General features: G+C 42.5%; 1 protein-coding gene across 5 annotated transcripts in view; it reads left to right on the top strand.

Moving 5' to 3' along the window:
• The first annotated feature begins 12057 nt into the window (after window positions 1-12057).
• IBTK (inhibitor of Bruton tyrosine kinase) overlaps window positions 12058-14868 on the top strand; it is a 78373-nt gene continuing 75562 nt past the window's right edge. For 4 of the 5 annotated variants that reach the window (XM_003950878.6, XM_054686080.2, XM_001148806.8 and 1 more), the window contains exon 1: window positions 12058-12779. The gene's annotated coding sequence lies outside the window, so the exon portion shown is untranslated. The remainder of the gene's footprint in view (window positions 12780-14868) is intronic. The other variant, XM_063813228.1, reaches the window with a different exon arrangement.

Raw genomic sequence — 14868 nt, 5'->3', positions numbered from 1 at the left:
TTTTTTAGCTCCTACAGATCATTTGCAATACAATGTCTAACATATACAAAAAGTAGACAGAAGTGTATAATGAACAACCATGTTTAGCACTGCATTTCAATAATTGTCATCCTGACATTTTTTTCTTTTTCTTTCTTTTCTTTTTTTTTTTTTTGAGACGGAATCTTGCTCTGTTGCCCAGGCTAGACTGCAATGGCACGATCTCGGCTCACTGCAACCTCTGCCTCCCGGGTTCAAGCAATACTCCTGCCTCAGCTTCCTGAATAGCTGGGATTACAGGTGCCCGCCACCACAGCTGGCTAATTTTTGTATTTTTAGTAGAGATGGGGTTTCACCATGCTTGCCAGGCTGGTTTCAAACTCCTGACCTCAGGTGATCCACCCACCTTGGCCTCCCAAAGTACTGGGATTACAGGCGTAAGCCACTAAGCCTGGCCAACATTTTTTTCATCTATATTTTTATCCACTCTCCCCACTAACACTTGTGTTTTGAAACAAATCCCAAGTAATATAATTTTATCTGTAATATTTCAGTAAATATCTCCCAAACTTAAAAAGTCTTTTTGTTTGTTTGTTTGTTTGTTTTTAAATAACTGAAATGCCATTATCCCAATGTCACACTTTGGGTTCCTCCAGAAGCTGAAACAAAGACAAAAATTTAAGTGCAAGTCATCTGAGAGAGGGAAACACCAGTGGGGAAGTGGAGAGAGTGAGACAGAAAAAGGAAGGTTCTAAGTAAGACTTTCGCAGATGGCTGAATCTGAGTTGGGCAAGCATTACCTCCTCAGCACTTGCAGAAAGCCACAGGGGCAGGCCAACAAGACTTCAGGAGGCAAAGTCTTCAGGCAAAGAAATGCAGTTGCTGGCTGCTAAATTCAGGGTAGCATGCCCTGAAGTGGTAAGGGTGAGAGACCGTGGAGCCCAGCGCCAACAGCTTCTCTTACACAGGCTTAAAAACAATAAACAGCCTGGGCGCAGTGGCTCACGACTGTAATCCCAGTACTTTGGGAGGCCAAGGCGGGTGGATCACGTGAGGTCAGGAGTTCGAGACCACCCTGGCCAACATGGTGAAAACCTATGTCTACTAAAAATACAAAAAATTAGCCGGGTGTGGTGGTGTGTGCCTGTAATCCCAGCTACTTGGGAGGCTGAGATAGGATAATTGCTTGAACCCTGGAGGCAGAGGTTGCAGTGAGCTGTGATGGCACTATTGCACTCGAACCCGGGCAACAGAGCAAGACTCTGTCTAAAAAAATAAAATAAAATAAAATAAAATAAAAACAATAAACAAGTAACAAGCCAGTGTTCAAATTATCCCTAGTATGTCATACTATTGGATTTTACAGCTTATGTGCCCAAATCATTATCCAAATAAGGTCCATTTATTGTAACTGATTTACCATCACATGCTGTAAAACAACATTTTGGTCAAAGACAGCACATAATACAACAGTGGTCCCAAAAGATTATAATCCATATTTTTACTGTACTTTTTCTATGTTTAGTTATGTTTCCTCACACAAATACTTACCATTGGGTTACAACTGCTGACAATATTCAGTACAGTAACATACTGTACAAGTTTGTAATCAAGGAACAATAGGCTATCCCACATGGCCTAGGTGTGTAGTAGGCTATACTATCTAGGTTTGTGTAAGGATACTCTATTATGTGGGCACAATGACAAAATTGTCTAACAACACATTTCTCAGAATGTGTCTCCATTGTTAAGTGATGCATGACTGTACATGTTTTTTAAGTCTCTTTTTCTTTCCATTTTTTTATTTAGAAATTTTGAAGCATACAACAAACTTAGAAGAATATTATTGTGAACAAATATATGTTTATCGAGATTAAACCATTAACATTTTAAATATATTTGCCTTATCACGTATCTACCCATTTGTTCATCCCTTTATGCATTTTATATTTCTTTATGCATTTCAGAGTAAATTGCAGATATTGATCATTTATCTCTAAATACTTTTACCCTGAAACACTTTAGTATAAAAATCATTACTAAGGTTTATATTGTTTATTTATTTATTTTTTTGAGACGGAGTCTCACTCTGTCACCCAGGCTGGAGTGCAGTGGCATGATCTCGGCTCACTGCAACCTCCACCTCCTGGGTTCAAGTGATTCTCCTGCCTCAGCTTCCCGAGTAGCTGCGACTACAGGTGTGTGCCACCATGCCCGGCTAATTTTTTGTATTTTTTTTCTTTTTTTTTTTATAAATTTTTTGTATTTTTAGTAGAGACGGGGTTTCACCACGTTAGCCAGGATGGTCTCCATCTTCTGACCTCGTGATCTGCCCGCCTCGGCCTTTCAAAATGCTGGGATTACAGGCATGAGCCACTGCGCCCGGCCCATTTTTTCCTTTTGAGGTAAAATTTGCAACAACGAAATGCACAAATTTTAAGTGTATATTTGTGGAGTTACGATAAATGCATGTACCCTATGTAACCTACACCTCCATCAAGATATGGAATATTTCTACAACCTCAGAGAGTTTCCTCATTCTCCTTTTCAGTCAATCCCTACCCTCAACTTCTCAAAGGCAACTTTTTTTTGACCTAATGTTGTTCACAATGTTCTCTTACTTTATTTTATTTTATTTTATATTTTGTTCTAATGTCTGTGGTATCTGTGGTGATAACTACTTTTTCATTCCTGATATCGGCAATTGGTGCTCTTGTTGGGAACAAATTTCCTATGGGTTCCTTCACGTTTCTGCAGGTCCTGTGAGTAGAGGCACTGACAGCCTTTGTTCTGGGTTATCTTTTAAAGATGTTTGTATTGCAAATCACTTGGTAAATAGTGACAGCAGAGCCCTCTAGAGCAGGGACAGGTTTTTTTTTTTTTTTTTTTTTTTAACTCTGGTACAATAAAGATAATTTCTACCTCAGGGGTAAAAGTCAGGCAGGTTTGCTTGCAGTCTACTATAAAGGATTGAGTTACTAAGCCTGGGTTTCCTTAACTGAGATGCCAACCCACTACATTTATAACACCTATAACACCTACCTGGGCCACTCTGTGTCTTTCTCATAGGACTTGAGGGTCTAAAAGAACTAATGCAAATGTGAAGCTCATGCTGCTTGCTGGCTGTGAGTGGTAAAGTGCTAGTCTCTGGCTTAGGAATCTCATTTAGCAGGCCAGATTCCGTGAAACTCTGGCAGATTAACTTGTTAGCTTTAACAGGAGGGCACAATCTCAGACTCTTGAAATTCTTGATGTTTGTCTTCCTTCCTTCCTTCCTTCTCTCTCTCTCTTTCTTTCTTTTTCTTTCTTTCTAGATGGAGTTTCACTCTTGTTGCCTAGGCTGGAGTGCAATGGTGTGGTCTCGGCTCACTGCAACCTCCACCTCCCAGGTACAAGCAGTGATTCTTCTGCCTTAGCCTCCCAAGTAGCTGAGATTACAGGCACCTGCCACCATGTGCGGGTAATTTTTTTGTATTTTTAGTAGAGACGGGGTTTCACCATGTTGGCCAGGCTAGTCTCGAACTCCTGACCTCAGGTGATCCGCCCACCTCAGCCTCTTTGTAATCCCCTGTTGGGATTACAGGCATGAGCCACTGCGCTCAGCCTTTTTTTTTTTTTTTTTTTTAAATAACTAATTCTAGCAAGGAGTTTATCAATTTTGCTGATCTTTTCAAAGAACAATTTTCAGCTTTGCTAATTTTTTCTATAACTTTCCTATATTTTAGTTAATTGATTTCTGTTGTTATCTTTATTTCCTCCCACTTACTTTGGGATTTACTTTGCTCTTTTTTTTCCCTAGCTTATTTATGTGGAACTTTTGGTCATTGATTTTTAGACATCTCTTCTTCACCAACATAAGCATTTAAAGCTATATATTTCTGAATAGGCATTGCTTTGGATGCATCATACAAATTTTGATATGTTGTATTTTTATTCATTCAGTGTGAAATACTATCTAACTTCCTATGTGATTTCTTCTTTGACCAATGGATTATTTTAAATATCTTGTTTATTTACACATATTTGAAGTTTCCCTAGATCTTAGTTTTATTGATTTCTAATGTAGTTCCATTGTGATCAGAGAACATACTCTGTATGATTCCAATTTTTAAAAATTTATTAAGACATTTTAAGATCCACTATATGGTCTATCTTGCTGAACATACCACATGCACTTGAAAACAAAATGTATTCTGGAGTTGTTGGATGTGGTGCTTTATAAACATCAATGAGGTTGTATCAGTCAGAGATCACCAGAGAAACAGAACCAGTAGGATGTGTAAATGAGAGAGAGGGAGGGAGAGAGAGAGAGAGAAAGAGAGAGCGAGAGGTTTATTATAAATAATTGGCGCATGTAATTGTGGAGGCTGATAAGTCTGAGATCTGCAGTCAGCAGGCTGGAGATCTAGGAGAGCAAATGGCATAGTTCCAGTCCTGGTCCAAAGGCCCAAGAAGTAGAAGAGCTGATGTTGTAGTATCAGAATGAAAGCCAGCAGGCTCAAGACCCAAGAAAAGCCCATGTTTAAGTCTAAGCCTAAAAGCAGGAAAAAACCTGATGTCCCAGCTCTAAAGCAATCAAGTAGGAGGAGTTCCCTTTTGTTCTATTCAGGTCTTCTACTGATTGGATGGGGCTCATTCACATTAAAGAAGGCAGTCTGTTTTACTCAGCCTACCAATGCAAATGTTACTTGAACCCAGAAATACCCTCACAGACACATACAGAATAATATTGGACGAAATGTCTGGACACTCTGTGGCCTAGTCAAGTTGACACATAACATTAACCATCACAGAAGTCAAGGTGGTTTATAGTATTGTTCAAAACACCTATGAATTTCTTGATTTTTTTTGTTTAACTGTTCCATCTATTGCTGAGAGCAGAGTGTTAAAATCTCCTGCTGAGATCATGAAATTATCTATTTCTCCTTTTAGCTCAGTTGATTTTCACTTCATGTATTTGGAAGTTCTGTTATCAGGAATGTAAATCTTTATGATTAGGTATATACAAATTATTCTTTTTTTTTTTCTTTTACTACATCTGTAGCAAAACTGCATACACATTATTTCTTCTGAAGAATTGACCCTTCTTTTTTTTTTTGAGACAGAGTCTGGCTCTGCCACCCAGGCTGGAGTGCAGTGGCACCATCTCGATTTACTGCAACTCCGCTTCCTGGGTTCAAGCGATTCTCCTGCCTCAGCTTCCCGAGTAGCTGAGACTACAGGCACGTGCTACCACGCCCAGCTAATTTTTGTATTTTTAGTAGAGACAGGGTTTCACCATGTTGGCCAGGATGGTCTCAATCTCCTGACCTTGTGATCTGCCTGCCTCAGCTTCCCAAAGTGCTGGGATTACAGGCATGAGCCACTGCACCCTGCTGAGAACTGACCCTTTTATTATTATCAAATAGCCCTCTATCTCTGGCAACAATTTTTTAATTTTATTTAATTAATTTATTTGCTTTATTTATTTATTTATTTATTTAGAGACAGAGTTTCACTCTTGTTGCCCAGGCTGGAGTGCAATGGCGCAATCTCGGCTCACCACAACCTCTGCCTCCCGGGTTCAAGTGATTCTTCTGCCTCAGCCTCCTGAGTAGCTGGGATTATAGGCATGCACCACCATGCCTAGCTAATTTTGTATTTTTAGTAGAGACAGGGTTTCTCCGTGTTGGTCAGGCTGGTCTTGAACTCCCAACCTCAGGTGATCCACCTACCTCAGCCTCCCAAAGCGCTGGGATTACAGGCGTGAGCCACCACGCCCAGCTACTGGCAACAATTTTTGTCTCAAATCTGCTTTTCTGCTATTATAATAGCCACTCCAGCTTTATTGTGCTTATATCTTTTTCCATGCATTTCTTTTCTATTCTTTTTTTGAGACGGAGTCTTGCTCTGTTGTCCAGGCTGGAGTGCGATCTTGGCTCACTGCAACCTCCACCTCCCAGGCTCAAGCAATTCTCATGCTTCAGCCTCCTGAGTAGCTGGGATTATAGGAGCGTGTTGCCACACCCAGCTAATTTTTTGTATTTTGTTTTATTTTATTTTATTTTTTGAGATGGAGTGCACCACCATACCCAGCTAATTTTTTGTATTTTATTTTATTTTATTTTATTTTTTTGAGATGGAGTGCAATGGCACAATCTTGGCTCACTACAACCTCCGTGGGCCTCTGCCTCCTGAGTAGCTGAATTACAGGCACCTGCCACCATGCCAGGCTAATTTTTTTGTATTTTTAGTAGCAACGGGGTTTCACCATGTTGGCTGGGATGGTCTTGACCTCCTGACCTCAGGTGATCTGCCTACCTCGGCCTCCCATCCCTGGGATTACAAGCGTGAGCCGCTTTTCCCCGACTCTGCATCCTGTTTTATCAGCAGGTTCTTCCTGTATCTTGTGCCAGTCTCCTATCTCATCCTGTGACTATTCTTGCCTAACCTTCTGGGGATGCAGCCCAACAGATCTCAGCCTCATTTTACCCAGCCCCTATTCAAGATGGAGTCACTATGGTTCAAATACCTCTGACAGCCCCCTACACCAGTCAGAAGTTCAGATCTCCGGAACTCCTGACTGATTGGCTTCAAGTTGGGGTTCCCATGACTCCCTCTTTGAGTTCTATTAATTTGCTGGAGTGGCTCAAAGAACTCAGGAAATAATTATATTTACTGTTTTTTTGTATTTTTTTTTGAGACAGAGTTTTGCTCTTGTTGCCCAGGCTGGAGTGCAATGGCATGATCTCTGCTCATTGCAACCTCTGCCTCCCGGATTCAAGCGATTCTCCTGCCTCAGCCTCAGCTGGGATTACAGGCTTTTGCCACCATGCCTGGCTAATTTTGTATTTTTAGTAGAGACGGAGTTTCTCCATGGTGGTGAGGCTGGTCTCGAACTCCCGACATCAGGTGATCCGCTTGCCTTGGCCTCCCAAAGTGCTGGGATTACAGATGTGAGCCACTGCGCCTGGCCTACTGGTTTATTAAAAAGGATATTGCAAAGGATACAGATGAAGAGACGCGTAGGGTGAGGTATGAGGGAAGGGACATGGAGTTTCCATGCCCTCCCTGTGTGTGCCACCCTCCAGGAATTTCCATGTGTTCACCTATCTGGAAGCTCATGAACTCTGTCCTCTTGGATTTTTATGGAAGCTTCAGGACATCAGCATTCCTTCCCGCAGGGTATAGGGTGGGACTCTCTCGTGGGAGGGTCTTAAGACCCAGAGTCAGAAAGGTGGGGAAACTATGGAAGAAGGGCAGGAGAAGGTCAGAGGCCTGTTCCTGAGGTCTAACATACCCAACTTTATAACAAATGACTGTAACAAGGGCTATGGGAGTTATGAGACAAGAGCTGTGGATGAAAACCTATATATATATCACAACACCACAGGCTGTTACTTTTTCCAATCTAGCCTCTTATCCACTTTTCAAGGACTCTTCGTAAGTTCTGGACCTTCAATGGCCAAGGTTCTTGTTTTCCAATGCACTGATAAGTTTAAGTATGTTAAGTATGTTTTCTTTTCTTTTTTTTTTTGAGACAGAGTTTTGCTCTTGTCGCCCAGGCTGGAGTACAGTGGTGTGATCTTGGCTCATTGCAACCTCCATCTCCCTGGTTGAAGTGATTCTCCTGCCTCAACCTCCCGAGTAGCTGGGATTATAGGTGCCTGCCACCATGCCCGGCTAATTTTTGTATTTTTAGTAGAGATGGGGTTGTACCATGTTGGCCAGGCTGGTCTCAAACTCCTGACCTTAGGTGATCTGCCTGCCTTGGCCTCCCAAAATGCTAGGATTACAGGTGTGAGCCCCCACACCCGGCCTAAGTATGTCTTTTCTATCAGTCCTAGGGATTTATGGCATGAAGAGAAGGCTCCAACCACTATGTATCAAACTCACTCTTTTTCTTTCTTCTCTCTCTCTCTTTCTAATAGTGACAACACAGATTTAATTATTTAGCTAAGTAGAAAAGGAATAGGAGCAATTCTCAGTAAGATGGGCTGAGAAAGGAAAATGATACATTTTTCAGTCATCGTAAAGGGAAGAATTTTAGGAGTTCAGTGTTCTGATTGTAATAGAATGCTAAGCCTGCTAAGTTTATAAGTTTGATTTATCTCAAAGTTCTGCTTATTTCATCTAGGCTTTGAATTTACCTTGAATTTCTCCAGTATTTGCCTTGAATTTCAGAGATTTTTTTCGTGGACTATGCTTTTAAACATAAGATTCTAAAGTTACATTCAAATACTGCCACCTTGTGGGTTATTCTTTGTTTCCCCATCCCACCCTTTAATTTGGTGGAAACAGATTCATCCAGGCAGTTCATTTCAGGTTATGTCAATTAAGTTGCTAAGAGTTGTACTAAGAGCTTCATATATATATAATATATACATTATATTATATATATATATAAAATCTCATTTAAACTTCTTAAGAACTTTATGAAAGCAATACTATTAACCCTATTTCAGAGATGAGGAAACTAGGCTTAGAGGGTTTATGTAACTTGCCTGACGTCTCACAGATAGTAAGCATAGGAGTAAAACTTTGTATCTGGGCACCTTGCCTCTAGAATCCTTGTCTCCAGGAGTAAAACTAACAAATCTAAAAGTAAAACAGTGTGATACATTATATGACTAAGTGATAGAAGCAGTATAAAGGGAATAATTGCTAGGAAAGGCCATCCGGAAAGTCTTCACAGATATGTGGGGAGGTGGCCCTCTGTAAGTAAGGATTGGAAAGATAATGATTCTATAGGAAGAACGCAGCTGGGACCATACACCTGAATCCAGAAGAACACAAACACCCTATGTGGCCTATTGTTTTGTCTGCCTCACCCTGCTTTCTTTTGGGGAACTACTCTTCACTCTGCTTTAACCATGACTCTATTAGAGGATGTCAATCATGTTATCCTTGATTCCTCACCTAATCCAAGCTGACATGAGTCCGTCAGGTGCCTAGAACTTTTGTGCTTGAGATAATAGGCTCAGTGCTATCTTCCCTAATGGCAAACCTGAGGTGAGATATGTGATTTATGTGAGGTACTTAATTTATGTGCCAGAAAGTTGTAGTCAACCAGTGATGTCCTGTAGAAGATGGTGTGGAGTAGAAGAGAATGAGGCTAAACAATAAGGTTCCAGTCATCTCTAGGCCAGCTGCACTATTGATCTTCCTCTAAAAATCATTCTTGTAGAACCTAATCAGGTTTGGGTTTCTAATCAAATTCTAGTGTTTTCTCTTCTGCCACCAGCACTGTCATTTCCTACTCCTATACAACTGGAAAGACAGAAAAATACACATAATGATGTCAGTACTTTTAATTATAAAGGATAGTATACCAATTTATTTTGGAAAAATGGTATTTAGGGAGTTTATTATAGATGCCATGTGGCTTAGAAATATTTCTGCAGTGCTCCACTCTTGATGCCTGTACTATTCTTTTTCTACTCCCTCCGCCCATCACTGCAATCTTTTTATTTATTTATTTATTTATTTATTGAGACAGAGTCTCGCTCTTTCACCCAGGCCGGAGTGCAGTGGCGCTATCTTGGCCCACTGCAATCTCCACCTCCCAGGTTCACGCCATTCTCCTGCCTCAGCCTCCCGAGTAGCTGGGACTACAGGTGCCCGCCACTGCGCCCGGCTAATTTTTTTTGTATTCTTTAGTAGAGATGGGGTTTCACCGTGTTAGCCAGGATGGTCTCGAACTGCTGACCTCGTGATCTGCCTGCCTCGGCCTCCTGGGATTACAGGCATGAGCCACTGCACCTGGCCCATCACTGCAATCTTTTAAAGCCATCTCTGGTTTTTTTATTTTTTACTTTAAAAAATAAAACTACTTTACAAACTCTAGTCAATTATTTTTCCAAACTTTGATTTTTTTAATCATTCAAGTAATATTTAAATTATTGCAATGAAAATTACAAAAGTCAAAATGATAGAAATTAAGAATCACCCATAATCCCACCATAGAAACAATCATTGTAGATATATTTTGACCTATTCTTTCATGTGTAAACACAAAATTTTTTAAAAAATCAAACAAAATGGCTCATTTTGATTTCTTCCTCCCTTAACCACATCTACAATATATTTTTCATTTAATTGTATTTCATTTGTACTATTTCCTAATTATTTTAATATTTTGTCTTGCAAATAACCAGTAAGTACTTTTGAAAGCATCTAACTTTCCTGGGAAAAGGGGAGCAATTCTACATTCCTTTGACTGGAATGTTATTTCTTTCCTGCTTCATCTACTTATCTCCTCGTTATCTAGTTATCTGAGTTATCTTCTGCTCATTCTTTAGTTCATGTGTCACATCTTTTGGAAGTCAGATAAATCTATCAGATTAATACTTATAAACGTTGCAATTTATTATGCTTGGGAATATCTGGGTCTACATGTATTTTTGTTCACTGTTGGATCCCCAATGCTTACCACAAATTGTCCGAGACCTGGTAATTTTAACTTTTATTTATTACTATTTTTTGAGACAGGGTCTCACTCCGGTTGCCTAGGCTGGAGTGCAGTGGCGTTATCTTGACTCATTGCAGCGGCGTGATCTTGACTCACTGCAGCCTTGATCTCCCAGGGCTCAGGGTATTCTCCCACTTCAGCTTCCTGAGTAGCTGGAATCACAGGCATGCGCCACCATGCCTGACTAATTTTTTTTTTAATTTTTAGTAAAGGCGGGGTTTCACCATGTTGTCCAGGCTGGTCTTGAAATCCTGGGCTCAAATGATCCACCTGCCTCTGCCTCCCAAAGTGCTGGTATTACAGGTGTGACTCATCTTGCCTGGCCGTAACTTTTAAATTAATGAATGCCTGCTTGGACTAATTCAGCCACTAAGGAAATACTTTATTCATTAGCACTATTTATGAAGTATTATTGTGTGTGACTAAGGCTCTCTGCTAAGTGCTATATATCTCTATCATTACATTTTCACAACCCCAAAATACATTATTTCTCCCATTTTGCAAATGAGGAAACTGAGGCTTCAGAAAAGTGAATTAACTTGCCCAGATACAAGAGAGAGAAGTTACGAACTCAGGTCAATGCATTTATTTACACTAGCAGCTTTATTTGCCATTATTGGCTTCTTTGTTCATGAATATGAAAGTCATTATATGTAGCTTCTTTTTTTAAATATCTGGAGATACAACTTAAGCTTCTTTTCTTTTTTTTTTTTTTTTTTTGAGACGGAGTCTCACTGTCACCCAGGCTGGAGTGCAGTGGCGCGATCTGGGCTCACTGCAAGCTCCGCCTCCCGGGTTCACGCCATTCTCCTGCCTCAGCCTCCCCAGCAGCTGGGACTACAGGCGCCCGCCACCACACCCAGCTATTTTTTTGTATTTTTTTAGTAGAGGTGGGGTTTTACCGTGTTAGCCAGGACGGTCTCGATCTCCTGACCTCGTGATCCTCCCGCCTCGGCCTCCCAAATTGCTGGGATTACAGGCGTGAGCCACCGCGCCCGGCCAACTTAAGCTTATTTTCAAAACCACTCAATTTTGACATTACAAACTGGTTTTTGTTTTGTAGAAGGACATTCAGAATAAAGAGCAAAGAAACAATTATGTGCTGGGAAGGGCAGTAGGAGGGCTGGGTCCTAGTCTCCCTTTCTCTTTCGCTAAGCAGCTGTGTGGCTTTGGGCTAGTAACCTACCCTCCCACAAAAAAGGCTTCAAAAGAGAGCAAGCAGAGCTCAGTGGGCATTAAGACATGCGCAAATCCTTTCTTTTAGAGATTAGATGAGGTCGACTCAGTGGCTTGTAAAACTCAACGTGGCAGAGCTGTACAGCCAACTCATGATTCTTAGTGTCGTTTGTTTTGAGTCACACTACCCCTCCTTGAACAATCATTTACTGAGTGCTGACCGTATTAGGCATTCAGCAGCAGTGTGTTTCCCATTCAGTAACCTAGTATTGATTATTGGCTACTGTCCCTCCTAGCATTTTTCACTTGACCACTTTCTAAATGGCCTTTAGATTCAGAGTTCAAGTGGAAAAAGCCTAGTGTAAGCCTGGTGTCAGGCAGTGAGTGGCGTGACCCGGGTCGGCAGCTAGTCCTACGGTGGTGATCTAAGAGGGCAGTGACGCCTTCTGACCAAGGGAGTGACTGCCAGATAATCCGGGTGTATGGAGATCCAGAGAGGGGTGAGGCTGGGTTTACGGAGACTACACCTTTGGCTTTGCAGTAACCCCACTGCTAAGGCCATGGGAGGAAACTCTTCTGTGCAGGACGCCTATGCACTTGGCTTCTGCTGCGTAGCGACCGGGTGTCCAAGGCATCCTGCCAGGTCTCCTTCTCCACTCGGGTTTAGCCTCCCCCCCGAGTCTCCAGCTGCCTAGAGAGACGTTTCTAACTAGGAGATGGCTGGCCTGAAAGGGACACTCCCATCACCGTTGTTGGCCTAGAGTTCCCCGCTGCGGCCTTTTTCTTTTCCCCGCCCCTGGCCTGAGTCAGCGGCTCCAAGGCCGGCGAGGTCAAGCTCCTTTGGGGCGCCAGGGAAAAGGCCATGGCAGAGGTGCTGCCACGCGAAACCTTCTGGGCAGGCACCAGCCAATCATCAAGAGACATACAGGAGCCCCAGCCAACCAGCGCCCGTCTTATTACTGGGAACCGCCCGCTCGGGCCCTTCCTCTACATCCCCGTTCCCGATTCCTGTAGTAGCGGCTGTATTGCAGCCGCCTGCCGAACTGACCCGGGTCTGGGGACTGGCCCCTCTGGCGCCGTTCGGTTTCTCTTATTGCCTTCACTGAGGATGAGTCCCTTTGTGGCTCTATGTGGACCCTGCGGAATCCACCGGCGCAGTTTCATCTAGCGACTGGTGAGGGAGGGCTTGGCGCTGCCCGACCGTGCGGTGCGGCTTCCCTTCAGCCCGGGGGCAGGGGGAGAGTATTCGCCTTCTGGAGGGTGCGGGTGGCTGCGGACGGCGGCGCGGGGGGACCGTGGGGAGGGGACTCTGTGGCCCCGAGGCTGCCGGGCTTCGCGCGAGGCGGCGCGGGGAGGGCCGAGTGGCCAGGGTCCCTACCGCCCCCCTCAGCTAATGAATGGCCTGTCCCGGCGATGCGCTACGCTCCCGTCCTGCCGGACACGCCCTCCAGCGACATTGCATTCCTAGTTGTGATAGTTATGTAGTGTCACTTTCCTTCGAGCCTTGGATTTGAAGCCATTCCTGTGGGCGCTCATGTTCCTTATCCCCTTCCTGGAGTCACAAGTTTGAGTCCACCCTGGGGATACTGACTCTGGGGAAGCAGGTAGTGAAATCTGATAAGTGGACATTGATTGCTATGTAAAAAGGAACTGATTCTTTTTGGAGGGTGGGGGGTTGAGAGACAGAGAAGACAGGCCCTTTGTTTTTGTAACAGGCAGAGCTGTCTGGCTCAAAGAGTTTTAGTTCAGCTGCGAATTAGGTAACATAGGCCGTCCTTGACTCCTGTTTTCCAACGTAGTTCATAAAACTTGACTGTGTTAGCCAGAGATTCATGTAGCACCTTTTAACTTATGCCTCGAAGCAGGCCATTTGAAATTTATCAGAAATACTGAAAGGATATGACTTTTATGAGTAGTAGTGTTTCAGTGCCCATAAAGTGGTGTAAATCCACAGGCTTTCCAGCCCCCTCTTGATCATTTCTCTTTTTGTATTTTGAATTCCTTAACTTTTATTTGTTTTAGAAATTGAGGCAAGGTAGATGAGGACAAAACTGGTTTCTAAAAATAATTACATTTGCAAATATTTGCAGAAGCTTTAGTCAAACCAGAGTTTACTTCAAGAATTTTTTTAGGCCGGGCGCGGTGGCTCACGCCTGTAATCCCAGCTACTGGGGAGGCTGAGAATTGCTTGAACCCGGGAGGTGGAGGTTGCAGTGAGCCGAGATCGCGCCACTGCACTCCATCCTGGGCGACTGAGTGTGGCACCATCTCAAAAAAAAAAAAAAAAAAAAAAAAGATGCCTGTAATCCCAGCAGTCTGGGAGGCCAAGGTGGGCGGATCACTTGAGGTCAGGAGTTCGAGGCCAACTTGGTGAAACCCCGTCTCTACCAAAAATACAAAAAAATCAGCCAGGCATGGTGATGTGTGCCTGTAATCCCAGCTACTCGGGAGGCTGAGGCAGAATCGCTTGAGTCTCCAGCTGCCCTACCAAACTGCTTTTGAATTCAATTATTTTGAATTGAATTCCATGGTACTTTTTTCTACTACACTATACTACTTTCATTGAAATTTTTCTAACTGCCTTTTGGGAGAGCAGTTTGGTAGCATAGAATAGGTGGGATCAAGAGCACTTTTCTGTCGGTATTATTTTAGGTAGGCTTTTTAAACTTTCACATGAATTTCCTCATCAGAAAATGAAAGTGATCGTATTTACAGGGGCAATAATAAGGATTATATTTATGTAGAGCACTATGTATAATGTATAAAACAAAATTTCACCTATAATTTTTGTGTTTTTTCCGTTGTTTAATTTTGTTTTGCTTTACTCACTTCCAAAGTATTGACCCCTTACTCTTCTTTCTAGTTTCCCTATCTGTTCTCCAAGCCAGAAACCTGGGAATTACCACCACATCTTGTCAATTCAAGATCCTAAGTATGTCTTTGGATTGCCTGCCTTTTTTTTTTTTTTAAATCTCTAAGAAAAGGCACATAAGGCTGTTCAAAATCCTGTCTATCCTTGTGTGTATGTTAGGCCTCACTTCTTTCTGTCTTCTGAATTATTTAGAAATTTTGGAATGGACCAAGATGATTCTAGTTCTTTTATATTTACTATCCCTTCTGCTTCAAATGTGCTCTCACCCAGAATTTATCAGGCCAACGCATATGGTACTCTTTTTTTTTTTTAGAAGGAGTCTCGCTCAGTCGCTCAGGCTGGAGTGCAGTTGCATGATCTTGGCTCTCTGCAGCCTTGACTGACCAGTTTT

This window comes from Pan troglodytes, chromosome 5 (assembly GCF_028858775.2).
Source record: "Pan troglodytes isolate AG18354 chromosome 5, NHGRI_mPanTro3-v2.0_pri, whole genome shotgun sequence".
In the NCBI taxonomy this organism is placed as follows: domain Eukaryota; kingdom Metazoa; phylum Chordata; class Mammalia; order Primates; family Hominidae; genus Pan; species Pan troglodytes.
Note: the sequence above shows the minus strand (reverse complement) of the source record. Positions and strands in the feature narration are given on the sequence as shown.